The following is a 20,863-nucleotide window of genomic DNA, read 5'->3' as shown; positions in this document are numbered from 1 at the left end:
CACTAATACAATGTAATAATAGTGTTAGGTTGGGTGTTTTTATTTTTCCGGAGGGTGTTAATATTTGTTTTTTAAGAATTTACAGCTATTAGCTCTTTTTTTTAGTCTTTAGTTGGTCTAGAATTATGGTGTCCAAATCCCTACTTACACTGTGGGAAAAAAAAAAAAAGAAAAAAAAAAAAGAATCACACTTCACAGAAAACAGGAGAGAAGGTACACTAGAGGGCACTAGTAAGCTATACTTTTATTTATTTATTTATTTTCATTTACCATGATAATTTGCATGTCTTTAGAGATGCTTTGCTGCTTAATCTGATCTGTTTGAGACTCCTCATTTTTCTTTCTTTGTTGCTTTCTTTTTTAAGACCAATAAGCTCATTTGGTAGTTTTCATTGACCAGGAAATTTCTAGACCTTTAGGTTCATTATTTTGATAAGCTTTATCCCATATGGATTGTCTGGGTGGCCTTTATACCTTTATTGAAACCCTGCAATCTTGTCCTCTGACATTTCTGATGTTTTCTGAAAGAGCATCTCCACAGCTGCAAGTAATTGCTACTTAAGCCCAATTGTATGGGCTTTGAGATATGCACAAATCACTCCTGGGTATTTCTTTTAAACCACATTTACACCCCAGTCTCCAGAGGTGAGAGGCAAGATATTTAAGTAATCTGCCACCTGGCTCATTTTAGTGTGATTGGTGGAAAAGACAAATTCATCTTCAGAAGAATATACAAGAACAATTTTTCTTAAAAGGTCAAATGAAATTTATGCTTCATGCTCAAAACTTTGGCATTTCAATTAACTTTTAAAAGTCACAAACAATATATTGAGCTCTAAGATGTGCTTACAGAGAAAATACATTGTATTTATTAAACAAAATAAACCCAATTTAAACACTTCTTTAGAATATGTTGCTCCCGCCTCTTTATTTAACAAGATTTAAAAAAACAGTCTAAGTTCTATGATAGGAAGAATACTCTTTAATCTGTCTATTGTGGTACTGGGGTACTTCTATTCTTTTGGTATTCTTCTGTTTTAAAATACTGCTTTTGGAAATCATGAGTTAATAGATGAAGCGGTTAATTCAAAGTACACATGATATAAAGAATGTAGGAAATTTATCATGATAGTAATTACAATGTTAATAGAAATGGTTATAGCAATATTTATTCAGTAGGATACAATTAAAACCTTGATTGTAGTCCAAATCCCATTCATTGAAATCTCATATTTTACAGTAAAATATTTCTGAGGATTTCTGCTTTCAAAGAATCACTCTCATTTTTAACTACAAAGATTTCTCATGTAACATGCTTTATTCTAATATACATATATCTTCCTCCTCAAAACATAACACAGATTGGAGGCCACCTCAAAATAGGACTAAATATATTCATCCTGATTTTAATATCATTCTTGAGATGTTGTATTATAGATAATGAATCAATCATCTTACTCTCTATCTCCTACCCACACACATGCTAGGTATCATTACCATGACCATCTTGTCTGTAGTTGCAATTTTTTTAAGTTTGGTTGTGAAGTTTTTCTCCAGTTTGAGGATGGAAATAGGCAAACCTATAGAAGTCAGGACTCAGCCTGCTAACATTAACTTTCCCCTTTGCTATGCTAGTAGTTATTTTCCAGTCTGTTGTCTTTATGACCATCAGGTTAAAAAGTCATTAAGAAATATAGACTCCTCATGTATTAGATCAGATCTGGTAAAAAAGAATAATCTGATCAAAGTCATGCTGCCAGGCAAGTGGAGAAACTAATCCAAGACTGAACACCAAATCTGTAGTGGCCTTAAGTCCAAGACTTTCTGCTTGCCGTGTAGAAGTAAAAATCTCTACCCAGATGTATAGCTACAGATATTTATTAATTTCCTGTCTGTAGCTCTTGAGTAATTATTATGATTTAATATTATTAAAGAAAGTCACTTTGTATTCAATAAGAGATGACTAAAATTAGTCTCAAATAAAAATATATAAAGAAACTTCTAACATCTTCATAAGAAAATACCCACCTATTTAAATAAGCATATTCTAAGGGGATATTTCCCTCTTTTTCCAGCCTTTTGAAAATTAGCAAGTAAACAGAAAGAGTTGAGTGGCCCATTGGCAAATACAAACAAAACACTCTTGATTGGTAGAAGTACTTGGTGTCCTGAGATGTTTTGTTGTCCTAGTAAGAAGGATTTAATTTGAAACACTGCATGGGGTCATATGCTTTGCTTTAAAATTGATTTATGGCACTTGCAACTGAAGGACAAATACTACACTTAAAACTAAGACAAGCATGACTTTAATAAATCTGTTTTTTATAAAGTCACAAACTAATTGTTTAGCATTTTGAGTACGCTGTCATGATCAGTTCTATCTGCATGAAAAAGACTCATAATTAATATTAAATACATGCATTTATTTAAGTCATTTTGATCATTTGTTTTCTTTACTGCAAATTATACTTCATGCAGTCTCAATTTTTTTGTAAAGTATAATTTATAGCAAACTTTATCACTATTAAAGTACAGTAAATCCAATTAGAAATACTGGAGAAATGGTCATAGTTTTCATGTAACTATATTTAAAGTATTTTTAGGGGTCACCAAAATGTTGACTCAGCAGGCACACATTTGGGAGTTAAAGTCACATTTAAAAGGCTATATTAAGTTAACCAATGGAAAGCCTTGATTTATAATATTTTTCTTTTATGTTAATGTTCTATTTGTTTTAGAGAGCGAGAGACAGCGAGCAAAGGGAGAGGGTAAGAGAGAGAGGGAGACACAGAATCTGAAGACAGGCTCCAGGCTTTGAGCTAGCTGTCAGCACAGTGCCTGATGCTCAACCAATTGAGCCACCCAAGCACCTCTAGTATTTTTCAGTGATAAACTAAAATTTCTAAAGGGCACAAGTTTGGTGTATTTATTTCTTTAGGAAACATACTGTCTCAAATGACACCTTGCTAAATTTTTGCATAAAATATGACCCTGCAAAAGTAAAATCTATAGACTTCATGTAAATATTAATATATAAAAAAACAATCCTGTTTTGTTGCAATGTAAACAATCCTGTTTTGTTGCAAATCTGTCCAATTTGGAGATTATATGCATCATCCATTTCACATGGCTCTCGTTCTACAGACTGGTCTAAAGCTACTATATAACAATGTGAGAATATGCTACTGTGATTGGTGAGAAATGAGAAGTTAAATTGTTTTACCTCTTAAATTCTCCAAGAGCAAATCAACATGACATTGTGCCTCCATTTCAATAGATTCAAGATTCAGAAACATTTTTTATATTAGACATAGTTTCCAGACATTGTAACTAAAGTCTCAATAGGAAAAAATTCCCGTGGTCCCAAGATAGAGAGAAGGAAAAGAGGAAGGAAGAAAAGATGAAAAGGACCTTTAATGAGTATCCCTCAGCTAGTCACTATGGTGGCCATTTTTACATGCTAGCTTATTTCCTATTTAGTCAAAGTGTTTGAAAAGAAATAATACTGTTGCATAGTCCGCCAAAGGAAGAGATAGAAGTGCTTATGCATGAAATGTTTGAATAGAGTAGGTTGTGTGTGGCTGACTAGATTTATTGTTCATCAGGGAAGAGACATAGCAAATGTAGAAAGAAAGAGTAAGGGTCTTCTTATTTAAGGCATTATAATGCGGTGTATATATCTGTGTATGCTCACACATGAAGTTGTACATGAGTGTGTGTGAGGGGGGGTAGTGGTAAGTAAGTTAGGATTGGAGATGAAATTATTTGACCATGAAATTCTAAACAAATTTAGCAAATTTATAAATAGCTGGTTATATTTATGTTTCATCATTTAAGCTTTAGGAAAAAGTCTGTGACCTTGTGTTGGAAAGCCCTAAGACCACCTTCAGGTTCGATGATTTGCTGAAACCGCTTACAAAATTCAGATAAACTGCTAAATTCATGGTTAAGGTTTATTGCAGCAAAAGGAAACATATTAAAATCCACAAGGAAAAGGGTGCATAGGGAAGAGTTCAAGAGAGACCAGGTGCAGGCTTTCGCTTGTCCTTTCCCAGTGGAGACACATGGACAGTGCTTATTTCTCCTAGAAATAATGTGTGACAACACATGCATGTGTTGTCAACCGGAGAAGCTCATCCAAGCCTTGATCTCCTGGGTTTTTACTGGAACTCAGTCAGATATGGAATGTCTACATGACTGATTTTAGCTTCTCAGTCTCCAGTACACCCTCCCAGAGGTCAAATTAACGGCCCAAGTGAACAAAAACAAGTATATACCATAAATCACATTGTTGGCATAAACTATCTGGTGTGATCCAAGGCTCAAGGTATACAGAGACAGTCTTATCAGTCAGGTTATTTGAAAGGCTTAGAGGTTATCATGCAGGAGTATCTCAAGAAGCTGTCCTGAAAATTTTGGAATGTCCAAGTTTTGGGCAGCACAACCTCGCTGAGTTAATCCTTTACTGTAGAACATAGAAGCTACAAATATTTCCCGATTTTTGTCTTCTACTGCAGGAAAGTCAAAATAGTACATTATTTACATTTTATATATTGAAAACCTATATTTTTTATTTTAAAATTTAAGATCATAGTCCTTGGTCACTTTATTTTTTAGAAAAGGCATATGAAAAAATAGTAAGCTCTGATAAACAATCGAGACCAAAACTTATCAGGCAGATTTTGAATATGGGTAAGATTTAAGGTGCAGGTCACCATTGAGAGGTTACCTAGAGGTGAACACCGCATGACTACAGCCCAAGAATTAAGCAGAGACATTGGCACTAAGGTGTGCCCAGTGAAAGCATATATGAGGGCTCAGAAAGTCTGATTAGCAGGTAACTGGAGCAGGGAGCTGGACTTTGCAAGGACTTGGTCACACCAGGGGATGACATATGCTTGGTAGGTACAGTAAGGCCTGATCAATCATTAAAATGAGAGGGAGAGCAGTTCGTTGATTTCCTAATGTGACTGTAACAAAGTCCCACAAATGCAGTGGCTTAAAACAATATGAATATCTTACGGTTCTGGAGGTCAGATATCCCAAATGCATTTTATGGGTCTAGAAAGAAAGTGTAGGCTAAGATACATTATTTCTGAAGGCTCCAGGAAAGAATCTTTTTCCCTACCTTTAACAGCTTCCAGAGGCTTATGGCATTCCTTGGCTCATGACTACTTCTTCAATCTTCAGAGTGAGACAATCTAACCTCTGCTTCAGTCATCATATCTTTTTTCTGGTTCTGCTGCTTATGCCACTCTCTATGCCTTGTAAGAACCCTTGTGATTACACTGAGCCCACCTGAATAACCCAGGACAACTCTCCTCTCCCCCACCTCTCTCCATCTAAGGGTCCTTAACATAATCACATCTGAGAGGTCTTTTTGCCATGTCAGGAAAGATAGTAATAGGTTCTAGGGATTAGGACATGGACACCCTTGGGTGGTTGTTATTCTGTCTACCATAGCAGGAAACAAGGGTACCACTGGAAGATCTGGGGCTGAAGGAAACTTACAACAAATGCTGCTTTTCAATGTTGGGTAGCCTAGTCAGGTTCTAAAAGAAGGTGGCTGCAACTTCGTTCAATAGAAGATTGCCATCAATCAATGGATGGAATGTTACCTTCAATGGCTCAGTAACATTTAACAGGGTTTTGCCCTGTTTATTGAGTCAAGAAAAATCAATGGTCAGTAATTGAAGATACGCTCCTCATACTAAGGACTAGCTCAAACCAACAAGTATGAAACAGGATTGATTTAATGACTACCGTTTATTTTATGTTTATGATATGTCAAATTTACCAAACCAAATACTTATGTTATCTCATGCAGTTCTCACTACAGCATTCATTTGTTTATTTTTATTTTGTTTTTCTCTTTTCTTTTAAAAAAATTTTTATTTAAATTTTAGTTAGTTAATGTACAGTGCATGCAACATTGGTTTCAGAAGTAGAATTTAGTGATTCATCACTTACATGCACACCCAGTGCTCATCATAACAAACAGCCTCCCTTAATACCCATCACCCATCCAGCCCATTCCCCACCCACCTCCCTCCATCAGCCCTCAGTTTGTTCTCCATCCTTAAGAGTCTATTAACAAATAAGCCAATCTCCCTCTCTCCTTTTTTCTTCCCTTCCCATATGTTCACTATAGCATTTAAAAATAGATTTGGGGGCTAGTAAATGAGGGAAACAAATTTTAAGTGTTAATTAACCTACCCAGGTGGCTTTAGGAGGCAAACTGGAAGAGACAGGATGCAAATCTGCATTATTTCATGGCCTTGGCTTTCTGCACTGCAGATACCAATATGTTGATTTAAAATGTTGGATACCCCTTTCTACAGATCAAACTTTTATCCATAATTCAGGGTATCTCCTTTCTCAATTACCAGAATGAACATAAAGTTAATAACTAGGATTTCTTTGTTTGTGTGTTGAGGATAGAATTATATCATTGTATGGAAAACAGTGGAGTGTTATCAAAACCTAATATGAAGGCTGAGGAAACATCTCTTTCCTACCACAGAAAACATCCCTTAAGTGTTAGAAATCCTTGGTCCTGTGTAGAAATGCAGTGATAAACTATTTTGATAAACATAGCTACCTCATGCCCTTCTATAATACTATTTGAATTTATGAAATGAATTAAATTAAAGTGAAAAGAAGTAGTGGCAATTTTGGAAGTAAGTCATTTGGATTTGAGACAGCCTCCCCACACCTTGGATTTTCTGATGTCAATATGATTATTGACTCTTTGTACAAGGTTTTTCTATGTGGTGGGAATAGAAAGCATGTTGAATACCAAACTTGTTGTGTACTTGCTTTCATAGTTCATGTTGAGAGAAGAAAAAAAAAAAAACAAGTGTATAAAAATGGAATAGAGACTGACTTGTGGGAAAACAGAGAAATATTTCTCCTTCCTTCAAGCCCAAAATTTTCTAAGGAGATTTCCTCAGTTATTTAGTAACATGATCAACCTTGAGTTTCAAATATTTTTCTTAACTATCTCAAGGTGAGTATGAGATTCCAGGAAGAAACTTTCTCCTCATAGGTCTCTGACTGGAACTTTTAAGTATCACATCAGGAATCTATCACAGTATTCATCCTGGAGAACAAACTAGATGCAATTTTAGATATTTTCCTGAAATCATTTCTATGAACCTTTACTTTGAGTGCATCACTAAATCAAAAATTGTAGAAATATTTTTAGTACTAGTTCACTCTACTCATAACTGTATTTTAGCTCTAAGTTCTTGAAGTACAATATAATAAAAATGATGTTGCTCTTGGTCCTTGAAGTTTTGGATTCATTGTATTCAAAGTTTTAACTGTATCTGCCAAATATGCCAAGCTCCCCTGAAATTTATCTTTTTAAAAGTCTGAAGCAGTTGGGTTTTTTTTTCCTGGTGTTCCAAAAATAGGGCAATAGCATCTCTCAGCTCATAAATCTGTGAATACATATTGCTCTCTGTAAATGAACAACTGCAATGTGCAATAAAAGGATTTTGTAATCAACATTAAGATGTTCACAAAGCAATGAAAGTTACTTGATTTTGACTCATTTGTTATGTAATTGACCATCTAATGGTTGAAACTGAAATCTTCTATGAGATCAGCTTGCAGGGACTTAGAAGCCATCCTTAAATAGTGAATGATGCAGAGTATCCCAATAAAAGTATATTTTTTCTGTGTTTAATCAATTTTTAAAATTTTGAATCCAGATCTTTGAGAATATAATTAGTGTTTACCCTAATGCATGTATGCCTTTAGGGGTGTGTGTGTGTGTGTGTGTGTGTGTGTGTGTGTATGCATACGTCAGTGTGAACAACCTTAAATAATCATCAGCATCTGTAATGGTCTCCAAACTGATCAGTAGCATTTCTTACACATAAGAAGAATATACATATTAACGAGTATAATTCTCTCATTAATAGTGTATTCAAATAAATATGAAAGGAGATGATGGATATGTTTATTTTCGGTGATGGTTTCATGGTTGTATGCATATATCCAAATCCATTATTAAATATGTGCCTTTTTTGGTATATCAAATCTCAAAAAAACTTTTGAGAAACGGAGTAAAATAATCATAAAAATTTAATACTAAACATGGGAAGTAATTTAATTTCTTTTGCAGGACCTTTTTTTTTTTTTTTTTTTTTGCTAAGCCATTAATCCAGTGTTTGAGAATAAGAGAAAAATATACATTCTGGTAATTTTCATCATAATGTTTTGATATATTCAGGAGAGATGGTTTTATGAGAACTTTTTCAGTGGTACAAAATTTCTTTTGGTGTTGTTTTGTAATGAAAAGAGCAGTGTCACATAAAATATTAATAACATTGGAAACTCCCAATAATAATTTCAAGCACTTATCTTTGTGCACTATATAATATTGTACCATACAGAAAAAATACTAATTAAAATTAAACTGGGGGGCACTGGCTGGCTCAGTTAGTTAAGTATCTGACTCTTGATTTCAGCTCAGGTCATGATCTCCCAGTTTGTGAGATTGAGCTCCACATATGGCTGTGCTCTGGGATTCTCTCTCTCTCTTTGTGTCTGCCCCTTTCTTGCTCCTGTGCTCTCTTTCTCAGAGTAAATAAACAAACATTTAAAAACATAAAAATTCAAATTAAAATAATATGTGCATGAATTTTAACCTAAATGCTCAGGTTGTGAGAATTCTTATTAGGATGACATTTCTCAGCCTTTTTAAGCAGATCCAGATGATTGGATATCTTCAAAGATAGTGCTAGGTGACCATCAATTTTGTTTCTTCTGTTTGGGAATTTAGCTAGATTAAATTTTTTGTTTCCTTTGAGGCAGACTTCAAGCCCCGTCTCCCCCATGTGGCTCGCTTTGAGGCTTGGCCTACATAAGTCTCCCACATGAGATCTTTTATGATCCTTTCTTGCTGACTAGAATGGAGAGGGCTTCATGGCAAACTTGAGGACCAAGTGTTGCTATAAAATGGAAAGACTTCCTCCCTAAATCATTTCCAGGAAGAAAGCTACCCTGAAGAGCTGTTCAACCAAGATCATTCTAGTGCTGCTGTTAGGTTAGTGAGAGGGGAAGAGGGGTAGTTGTGTTAAATCACTAAAATTTCAGAGCTTATCTGCTGTAGAAGTTAGTATTACCTTAACCAATTTATATACTCTTTATAATTATTCACTCTACACCTGAAAAATAAGTTAATTTTATTAAATGCTTTTTTTTCTCTTGCCCCATAGTAAAAATAAAATATTTGTTTTTAAAGAACACAAGGGACGCGTAGGTGGCTCATTTGATTAAGCATCTGACTTCAGCTCAGATCAGGATCTCATAGCTCCTGAGTTCGAGCACAAGTGGAGCTTTGTGCTGACAGCTCAGAGCCTCAAGCCTGCTTAGGATTCTGTGTTTCCCTCTCTCTCTGCCCCTCCCCCACCCACACTCTGTCTCTTCAGAAATAAACATTAAAAAAAATTTAAAGGAAAACAAGAAATAATGAGGAAGATACCTTTATTCCTAGATAAAAACGAGTGATGTTGAGTAACTGTCAGTGGGTCGTAGGGTTTTCTTCCATTCATTCATGTTTTGTTCTAAGTAAAATCTGTATTAATTTTCCATAAACATTATGCCACTGGCCTTCTGTCTTTATCTATCTTACTTTGCCAATCTTCTGATTTGTAGCTTGCAATGTCAAGATGAACTTTCACTCAGAATGGATTAAAGAAGAAACGTTAAAATGAAATAAATGGCAGAACTCAGGATCTCTTTTAGTACACTTTAGTAATGGCAATAGCATATGTTTTAGTTGCTTTTTTAAGGTGCGTTCTTGTCTTGAAATTAGTTTTATATTAGGCTTTAAAATATGTACAATATGAATTGTGTCATGGGCATGAAAATGTATGAAACAAAGACAAGCATCATATGTTTAGTAATTATAGACTTTGCTTATTTATTTTATCCTGTGACTCTCTAACCAGTGATGAGGAAATTAAAAACAACAACAATAGCAAAACCCATGTTCTGAGATGATTAGAAATCTCCACATGGAAGGTAGTTTCCTAACATCTATTCCTTCCCACGTTACACACTTCTGGTACTGGTCTCAAACATTCTGGTATTAGGAAGCAAACTCTACAACTTGGAGGTATGTAGAAAAGCAGAATCTATCTTCACAGACATGGTTACATACAGAGTTCGAGTTGGCCATGATGAAGTGAATTTTGATATGTGCAGCAAGACATAGTGAGTCCAAATTTAGGCATAAGAAATAAATCCTGTGATAGCACATCTGACATCTGACCCGGATGCCTTGTGTCTATCAGAGCACCAAAGAATTTCCTTTTTCTGATGAATACATAATATGATCCTGCCCGGATTATGTCAGCATTGATTATTACAAATGAGGGCAGGTTTCTGAAAATTTGTCTGGGACTATCAAAAGAACATAAAATCAAAATTATTTTCCTTATTGATAAGTATCTCAAGGATCCTTATATGATGACCCTAATTCTGCTTTTTGATGGTAACACTGTAAACAAATGTATTTAAAACCATGTAGACTGTTGGTGCTCAGACAGGTCTTCAGATTAAAATCACCTAGGGGATTTTTTAACGCTTCTAAAGCACAGGTTACTGGCTAGAAAAATTAAATCATCATCTCTGGGGCTGTGATCAGATGAATCTATTCTGCACACAGATTTGGGAAACACCCACAATCAGTTTAGAATTTAATAATAAGTTTCCATGCCAACTTCTCAATAGAAGTTCTAAACACCTGGATATTTATATTAGAGGATAGTCACTAAACTAAATAGCAATATTTTATTTCAAAGGTGATAGAGGTTGCATATATTTAGTGCAACAAATAGTAAAGATAAAACCCATCAAGGTTAAGTTAATTATAGTCTTGCCAACCAAAGATAATCACCGTAAATAGTTAGATTAAATTTCTTCTAGATATTTCCAGTCAATCCAAATACTAATTAGGATGAGAATATATGTATGTGGGTATACGTGTTTGGGCATAACAAAGACTGCTCATCCTATTTTACAGACTTTTTCTCTAGAATTGGGAAAATGTACTCATTATTTTTTAAAGTTTACTTATTTTCTTGAGAGAGACAGAGACAGCACAAGTGGGGAAGGGGCAGAGAGAGAAGGAGAGAGAATCCCAAGCAGGCTCTGCAAGCCTTCGCAGAGCCTGATGCGGGGCTCAAACTAGGCAAATCGTGAGATCATTATGTGAGCCACCCAGGTGCCCCAGAAAAATGTCCTTTTAAATGTTGCTTTTTGTGTGGCCTTATTCTATAGTCCTTTTCCAAAGTTCTTCTAACCATGACACCATTTCCTTTTTTCTAATTACTTTTATCTTACCCTTAAAGAACTTTGTTGTGGGCTAACGCAAGAGGACACCAGTTCAGGTGGATTTTTGCTCATTTGTTGGCATAAGTAAAAACTGGATCTTTTCACCTTAGAACAAATTCGAAATTTATCAAGGAGGTGTTCCTGTACTGAGCTGCATTGCTATTACCTGTTGGGGTAGTTGAACTGTGGAAGTATGGGCTTCACCTCACAGTTCTGATTCACTAGGTCCAATGGGTTAGCTTGGGTGAGTCCTGGTTATTTGCATTTCTAAACCACTTTGTCAGGTAATGTTTGTGCTGCTACTCTACTGTGGGAGCCACACTTTAAGAACTATTTTAGAAAAAGACCCTCCTTTTTCTTATTCCTCAGCTTTTCTCTGTCTCATCCCACTATATATAAGAAGTTTACATTTGATGCTGGCTTCATAAATACCCATCTTTGATTAGAAATTTCCAAATACTTCCTGGAAATATTCAACTTCACTAAAATTGACTTAGCCCAAGAACTTGACCTCTTAAAAAATTCAAAGTTACTGATATTTTACCTTAAAAATTGATAAACTAAAGCCTCCTCATATGTCCAGTGGACAAGTTGGGGCAATTCAACTTCATCTTTGACAGGAGAAAAGTGATATTCCTGCCATCCAAATTCTGAGGGATGCATTTACCATACCTTTGAGATCTCAAGAAAAAGTAAAGAAACTCTTGTAACATGTAAGGCAAAATATTTGTGTTATGACAGTGTTCTTGTGCACCCAATTGGGAAAAACAAATTCCTGCAAACTTGCAGATTCAAGATGTGTTGTGTTTGTCTCTGATGCATTTTTTTAAAAACCTTTTTTCTTTTCAAGTGTTAATTCCTCCAGTAGAGATAATCTGTTCCCTTTTATGTCTCCTCCTTGGACAATACATTTCAAAGATTAATATAATATGGATAACATGCCTGTGTGTGTCTTGCCTAATTCGAAATGCTGAGGATACTATTTTTGGTTTAGGGAGTTTGGAGAAATTTATATCTAGGAGGTTTGAAATGTTCAGTTATCAGAGAAGTATTGCTGCATGCCTGGTCCTGGCAGTTTGCCCAAGCTCCTAGCAGGTCATTAATAAAGGCTACAATTGCTCTTACATTTAGATTTTTCCCTACACTGACTCAGCAGCCACAGCTGTCATCCTACCGGGTCATGCATCATTAAGAAGCTTCACCCGGCATACTTTTAAAAGATGCTCTCTCCCTTTAAGTTAGAGCTATTTTTCTACCCTAACGCACCTTTCAAACTGTTTTTTTTTTTCTTAAACAGATATCTGGGGGAAAATGTTTAATAAACAGCTCAAAATATGGTAACTAATGGTTTCAACTTCAATTCCTTTGTAACCTAAAAATCAAGTGTTTATTTAGAAAATGCCTTCAGCAAGAGTACAGTTTGGGATTTATGTTATGTCACAATTAAATTATTGCTTGCTTACTTCCTTTACTTGAAATGCATAATTAATATTTCACAGCAAGTTTAGATTAGTCATTACATTTTCTTCTTTACTTAATTTTCACAGTCACTTAAAGCCATCTGAGCCCTAGTATTTTTACATCACAAACCGTAAATCAAGTTAAATGTTGGAGTCCTGGAGCTCTAATGCTACATTTAAATCCAAAGCACTGGTAAAACCACAGTTTATCTAGCTATGTTACATGCTGTCACCTAACAATAAATAACCTTAAAAGTTTCACAGCTTTTTGTTGTGGTTAAGCAGCCACAATTCAAGAATTGGAAAGTACTGCAACAAATTAATGATAAAATTATAAAGGATAGGGGAACTCTACTCTTGCTACTTCCGTAATAAAATGTCGTGGCTTGGGGCTTAATTTAGAATTTTAAGACCGTAAGTTCTTCCAAAAGTATTTTATAAGCATTGCCTTGAAGATATATTTAGTTTTGAGAATTTTTTTCCTAAAGCATGACAGTATCTCTTTATGGCGAGGGAAAGTTTCAACGCTTCCATCTGACACTAGAGAAATCTCAGGATCTAATAATCATAAGTCTTCTTATAGGTGTGATGTGGGGTTCAATGTAAAATATTGACACAGAGTCCTTTACAAGATACCCTGAGCAAATAACAAATGAGCAGTTAATAGTAATTATAAAATTTCATTTTAAGAAAGTTCTGTTTTCTCTTTTTTTTAATTTAAAAGTTGCAAAGCAAACCAAAAAAAAGTAAACAAAGCAACATAATAAAAAATGAAGTTAATATTCAAAACACAGTTGTGAAAATGTGCAGGGTTTGCATTCCTGGAAGGAGAGGGGTAGGGCGTATAAGCATATGCTGGCTCTCAAATCACACAGATGCATTGACCCTTGATTCAGTCACTTAATTGCTGTGTTACAGCAGGCGACTTATTTGCCTTCCCTAAGCCACAATTTCCTCCTCTTTTGAAGCAATAACAATGAAGTTAATAAGACCTAATTCTTATTATCTTGAAGTAATATATGTAAGTAATATTGTTAGTCTGTTGGGATTAAGTGAATTGATGGATGTATAGCACTTGCCTGGCCATTGATCCATGCAGGATTGATATGTGTTTGGTGTGTGCCGTTAGAAGTATATGTACAAGAAAAGCAAGTTGCTTCACTCACTTAATGATATCGCCAGCACTCAGGAGAATATGTGTGATACGTAGCACATGCTCCATAACCTGGAATGGCTGTGTGTGTGTTTTCCATGCCCAGGTGTGTATAGAGGTATTTCTAAGATGTGTTGAGCCACTACGTATCCCAAGCTATTGCTGAGAAACAACGAAGAGAAAATTCAGAGAAATTTCCTTATAGGGTTGGTTGCCAGATTTAACAAATAACAAGGCAACTAGTTAATTTTTTTTCAGATAGACAACAAAATTTTAAGTGAATGTCCCAGTAATATATGATACATTAAAAAATAGTTTATATGAAATTAAAATTAAGCTGCATGTCCTATATTTTATCTGACAACCTTAACATGAAAACAAAAAGGTAAAACTCTGAGTTGTTAAGAACAAAGTAATTTATGTGTAATCAAATAATAATTATAACAGTAATGCGACACTTAGCATAACTTTTACCTCTTTCCCCAGCTATTTGCAGTATAGCCACAGCTGTCAGGTTTCTGTTTCTGGAAAAGTGCCAGATTTTTTTTTCTTATAATAGAATATTTGTGATTTCATCTGCCTGGAAGGAACCACCCCCTCATCTCCAAACATATCATCCTTAGACTCTTAGCTGAGGCTTCTCAGGCTCCTGGTCTCTTTCCTTGACCCAGAGCCCCCTTCCCTCCTCCTGACCCTAGGTTTATTCTTATACTTTCTCAAACTATGGTATTTATTTCTTTCAAAGCACTTACCTCATTTTGGAACTATATGTTAATTAATGCAATTATATAATCAATATCTATCTCCTCTACTACATTGTAAATACTGTGACAAGTCTTTTGTCGCAATTTTGTTACCATAGCATATAGCATATGGGGTCATGTTTTTAATATCAAACTGTTTGTACTTTGCTCTTCATACGAAGGATGCAGGGTGGTCCTGATTAGCTGGTATTTCCAGGACCTAATTGCACACATCCACTCCCCCGCCTGACCCACCAGGCCGGCATATTCTTAATTTGGTGTCCTCAGGGCAAGTATTTAAACTCTCCAAGCCTCTTTTGGTTCTCACTTTAAATTGGGGCTAACAATACTTTATTCTTGTGTTCTGGATTAAACACAATGTTTGCAAAGTATTTTGCTCGGTCCCTAAATCTAGCAAGTGTTCAAGAAAAAAGTAGCAAGGACAATAAAACAATAATAACTGAGAGGCAAATCCTTAATGGTTGCAGTTTAAAAGAATTTATTTCTGTCTTTGTCACTCATGGAAGACTTTTATAGGAGGTGAACTACTGCTAGGTCTTGAAGTAGGTGGGGGCTTTGGGAGACATTGGGGGATGGGTTGACACAATTATTTTAGGCATTGTCCTAGAGCTCCATGGTACCATCTGAGCTTTTAGAGTCTCTCTAATTTAACAACTCAAAATATAGTCCATTAGCAAGACCTGTGTACTTGTTAAAAACTGTAAAATCTTGGGTCCCACACATTCTTAAACTACTGAGTCAAAATCTGGACTTCACCATGATCCCCAGGTGACGTGTGCTTCCATGAATGTTTGAGGCCGTGCTCTGTAGACAGTGGTTGCCAAAAGTGATTGCTGGACTGGCAGCAGCAGCATTATTTGGAAACACATAAGAAATGCAAATTTTCAGACCTACTCTATTATTCTACTTTGGTTGCTATCATAAAGTACCACAGACTGGGTGGATTAAGCAACAGAAGTTTGTATCTTGCATTTTGGGTGGCTAGAGAGTCCAAGCTCAAGCTGCCAGCAAAGTAGGCATCACCTTGAAGTCGTTTCTCTTGGCATGGAGGTGCCTGTTATTATTCCCAGTGCTCACATTACCTCTCCTTTTTGTCCTTGCTGTGAGGAGGGAATTATCTGGTATTTCTTTTCATAAGGGCACTTTTCCCACACAATTCCATACCTAGAATAGACTCTGCCCTCAGGACCTCATTGAACCCTCATTTTTTCCCGAAGACCATCATCCAAATACCATCAAAATGTGGGTTAGGTTTTCAACTCCTTAATATGAGTCTGAGAGGGACACACTACCTAATCAAAAACTCTGAGGTAGGGCTGAATTTGGCCTAGCAATCGCCTCCAGGTAATTCCAGTGATTAAGCCACTGTCTAAATATAGCAATCACTCTTGTCTCCTTAGTGTTGATGCCAGCGTCTGGTTGAAGCTCAGTGACTTTAAAGTATAGCCAAGTTTAAGAACCATTTAATAAGATATATTTTATACCCATATATATAAAATATATTCCAACCTATTCCACAGATTTGCCTTGGAGCAGTAGTAAAGAATGATCTAGATAGCAACAATATGTAGTCAATCATCACGTATTGATTGAGTAGATGTGATGAGTCCTATATAAGTAATAAGGGCAATAGCCATGTCACTGTCTCATCTGTTGGGAAGAGGCACCTCAAATATTTAGGACACTCTATGTATTTAGCATTCATGTTGCATGATTAATTTATGTCTGAGTGAGAAATTCTATCATCTTTGTTATTTGAGAGACATGTTTTGACCTGTGATATAATTGATTCCTTTCAAAAGCTATGCATTTTAGAAGTGAATCCTGCTGAGTTTAAAGAAAAATGCATGTGGGATCACAATTGCCTGCAGTAATTTCTACCTTAGATGTAGTTTCACCCAGTGTTTTAAGAATATACAAACAAAAATATCAAAACTGATCTCTTATACTCTTTTTAATTGAAAATAAATAAGTTTTCAGTACAGACTTCCCTGTATGCCTTGGCTGCTCAGAGGTATTCATCTTTCTGATGTCAGCACTAAAAATCATAAAAATCATATAGACGTCTTTGATGTAGGCACAAAATAGCAACAGAACTAGTAAATGTTGAAGAGAAGTGGTCTAGTATTCATGTTTTTGCATATTATTCTTTCTTTCTGAGTTCTGAGAAAACAATGAGAAGAAATATCTATCTGTCCCCTTTCTGATCAGAAGGCAAAGCAAGGCATGATTAATGTTAAAGAGATCTTTGTTATGAAGATAATTCTTGCCATAAGAAAGAACAGAGCCTTTTAAAAAATGTCTTAGGAACAACCTTATTTTTCCTCTTCTCCCATGCCTTCTCTTGTGTTGGGCTATTGGCATGTGTGATAGATAGCCGGAGTGTAAAGAGTTTTCAGGAACCCTGCTTGATATAGACCAATGTCACATAACCAATATGAATCCTGCTGTGAGTGAATTGTTTGTCTGCAAAGACCTCTTACTTTGTGGTTCCCATTTCATTTTGGATTTCCACTTATGTTTGTTTAAAGTTCCTGCCACCTCTGTGATTGTGTATACATCTCATGCAGTCAGCTGTAGGCCAGCTAAAAGAAATATAGTGCCATCCCAATGCTTTAGAAAAGATCTGTGTTCTTATAAGTAGGACCAACAGATTTCTAGCCACAAAAATGGACATACTTGGAAGGTATTTGGTGATATGGAAACAAAACAAAACTAAAAAACATAGCTAACATACATTGAATTCAAACCCATTAACTTTTATTGAACCCTCACTAGATACAAATATCGTTCCGGATTTTATTCAGTTTTCTGTTCTCAATGTTAGATTCAAAGTTAGATGAAGAGTTGGTCCATAAATTGGTCCAACAATTGCTGGGATAAGGCAGGAGAGTCCCTGTGAAAATCCTGACCAGGGCAGAACAAAAAGGCTGAGCAAGATAAGCTCATCCAAACTGACATGAAACTGAGCCTAGTACAAGGCTCAGAAGACTAGCTGTGGAGAAAATGAGCAGAATGGGTGGACTAAACTCTATGGTAAGCAATCAGCCTCAGAGGCTTAAATTTTTATGTACTTGAGAAATATGAGTGTGTTCATGATATCTGCTGGCGGGACTGCTTTCTCCGAATTCTGAACCTCTCAAACGTCTGGAGCCAACATTCAGGGTCTATTCTTGATATTTGATCTGGGATGTAGTTATGTTATTTGGAAACAGTTTGATACTTTTGGATTATACTTTTGTGATTCCTTGGGAGGATCTGGAGCAGCGCTCAGTCTAGGGCTCATTTTTTCCATCTCTGGAGGCAAGACCTTCCTGAGTACTGTACCCAGTCTCCCAGCAATTATGAGTCTTGCTGGTGGGGACATGCTATATCCCCATCCTGTGTGAGTGCTGGGCACTATTCCCTCTAATTATGTGAGACGCTCCTTTCTCTCACCTCAGGTTGATTCCTCTCACATATATAGTGACTAGTACTGTATTAAATACTTCAGAGGACACTTTAGACTTCTGGGATTCTGTTCCTGTGTAGCTTTCATTTCTCTGTACTGTTCTATAAACTCTGGCCACTTTGGTTTCCCCCAGGCTCAGCCATATCTCTTCAATGGAGAGAGTCTGCTGGGCTCCACCTCAGTACCCCTCCCTGTGCCAGGACCTGTAAACTTCCAGTAGTCAGCGAGAGCAGTTGTAGTGTTACTTCATTTGTTTTCCATCGATGATGGTGAATTTAATATATTAACTTGACTGACCTGTAAGATGCCCAGATATCTGGTTAAACATTTCTTTCTGATATGTCTTTGAGGGTGTTTCTGGATGAAATTAGCATTTAGAATTAGGTGGATTCAGCAAAGCAGTGTGCCCTCCTACATGTGAGTGGGCATCATCCAATCAGTTGAGGGCCTAGATAGAACAAAAACGTGGACATAGGTTGAATTTGGTCTGTGCCAGACTAAATTTGGTCAGAAACACCAACCTCTTGCCCTTACTTCATGCTCCTGGTTTTCAAGCCTTCAGATTTGAATGAGATTCTTTACCACTGGCTCTAGGCATCTCAGGACTGTGAACTACACCACCAGCTTTCCTGGATCTCTAGCTTGCAGCCGGCAGAGGATGGGGGTTCTTAGCTTCCGTAATCATGTGAACCACTAACTTGTAATAAATTCTCTTCCTCCCCCTTGATAAATAGATATAGCTATGAATTTAGATATGGATAGATGTATATACACATGCATCTCTCCTATTGGTTCTGTTTTTCTAGAGGACCCTGACTAATACCACCTCTCAAGAATCACTGTCATTTGTTGCCCAACAGTTAATGTATTGAAACCTGTGGTTTATGTATTTGGTCTGATTAAATTTAATTTAATTGAAATGTTTTCTTTTAGGTAGGATGCTATTTCAGCCATAGCTTTTTCATTTGGCCAAACCCAGAAGTCATAAATGAGCGTTAGACTATTTCCAATATTTCACTTTTACAAATAATTCCACAGTGAATACTCTTGTGAATTATATAAGTAGAGCATATCTTCAGTGTAAATTTTTAATGTGGGATTGCTGGACTAAAGTAAATGGGTATCTAATTTTGTCAACTACTGTCAAATTCTCTTCCGTTAAACTGCACCGATTTATAATCCTGTGCTTGAGAGAACCTATTTTCCTGAAGCTTCACTAACACAGTGTACTGTTAAGCTTTTGAAAGTTTGCCAATATGAGAGGAAACATTCTATCTCATAGTCAGTTTAGTTTGTATTTTTTTTATTTGTCCCTCAAGTTGAACAACTATTCACATGTTAACAATTATTTGAAAATAATTCTCTGTGTAGCTCCTCATTGCTTTTCTCTTGTCAAGGTTTTCTACTTTTCCAGTCAGTATATTTTTCCATATGTGGACTTTAAAATCAAGTGTTATGGATTATAATAATAATAATAATATAAAACTCCAGGAAAGTTATTATTGTTGTTATTTAGAATCACATTATCTTGTGTGAACCTGACTCATTTTTAAGGCATTGATAGACATACAAGGTGAAACATTAAACAAACAAACAAACAGAACTACCCCCTCTGCTTCAGTCACCTTGATATTGCATTGTATCTGTTGTATTTGTTTATGGGGCATAATTACACATTTTAATTTTTATCAAATCCTGAAATTTTAGTGCATGTATAGACAGATCCATTTTCTCTACCTATATTTTTATGCATTGAAGAACTGAGGTAGTCTCTGTATGATTTAACCAGTAATTATTGCTGTCAATGACTATACAAATGACCAGTGTAATAAACCAGCAGCTATAAGGTGCTGGATTCCTTTTAGTATTGAAAATCAGTGGGCTTATTACCCACTCCTGATGATCCTGAAAAGAATGCATTGTGTTGAGAAGTTTGTAATAAAATTATTTACTAACCCCCAACCCCATGCCAAAGCCCTCCAAAACCAAAAATAGGTTAAGCTCATTAATGTTAGTAGGAGACTTAGACCCATCAGCATTCATAAGACAGTTTTCTTATTGACAGTTTTGCATTTCTGAAGTTGAAATGGTAGTTAAGTTGATGTCAAAGAAACTTGACATTTGCAAGATAGATGAATAAGTTTTAACATAGTTGTTATTACTTGTACTTGTGAGAACTAAACCAAAGCTCTGATTTTACCGTGACATTGTACTGTCTTTCTGAAGAATGCTAAGGACCTCCAGATTGAGAGCACGGGTTGTGAGAACAGTGTTGTTCTGTTGCTCTGCATTCCTGAAGAACACCAAAAGTAAAATGGGACATCAAGTGCAAAGGCTTGTTAGTATAAGATTATCCATTTTTTAAATTTATTTACTTATTTTTACAGGGAACAAGGACATACAGCCTTATAAAGATAAATTATGCCTTTGAGCTAATTTTTTGAGGTATCACATTAAATGAGATCTTGGCTTCAAAACAATATGCTGTGTAATTCAGAAAAATATTTACAGATAACTTTCTAAACGTCAGGGATTTATTAAGCTACCATTCCAATGGACTCTGTCCATACATGCACCAAGAAGTCAGAATATAACAAACGTGAAATGTGTAATTTATACCCAAGAAAAAAAATACACTGCTATACTAAAATATTCACGTGAGGCAAAGACTTAAACACAAACT

This window comes from Suricata suricatta, chromosome 7 (genome assembly GCF_006229205.1).
Source record: "Suricata suricatta isolate VVHF042 chromosome 7, meerkat_22Aug2017_6uvM2_HiC, whole genome shotgun sequence".
Classification (NCBI taxonomy): domain Eukaryota; kingdom Metazoa; phylum Chordata; class Mammalia; order Carnivora; family Herpestidae; genus Suricata; species Suricata suricatta.
This window is presented reverse-complemented; position numbering follows the sequence as displayed.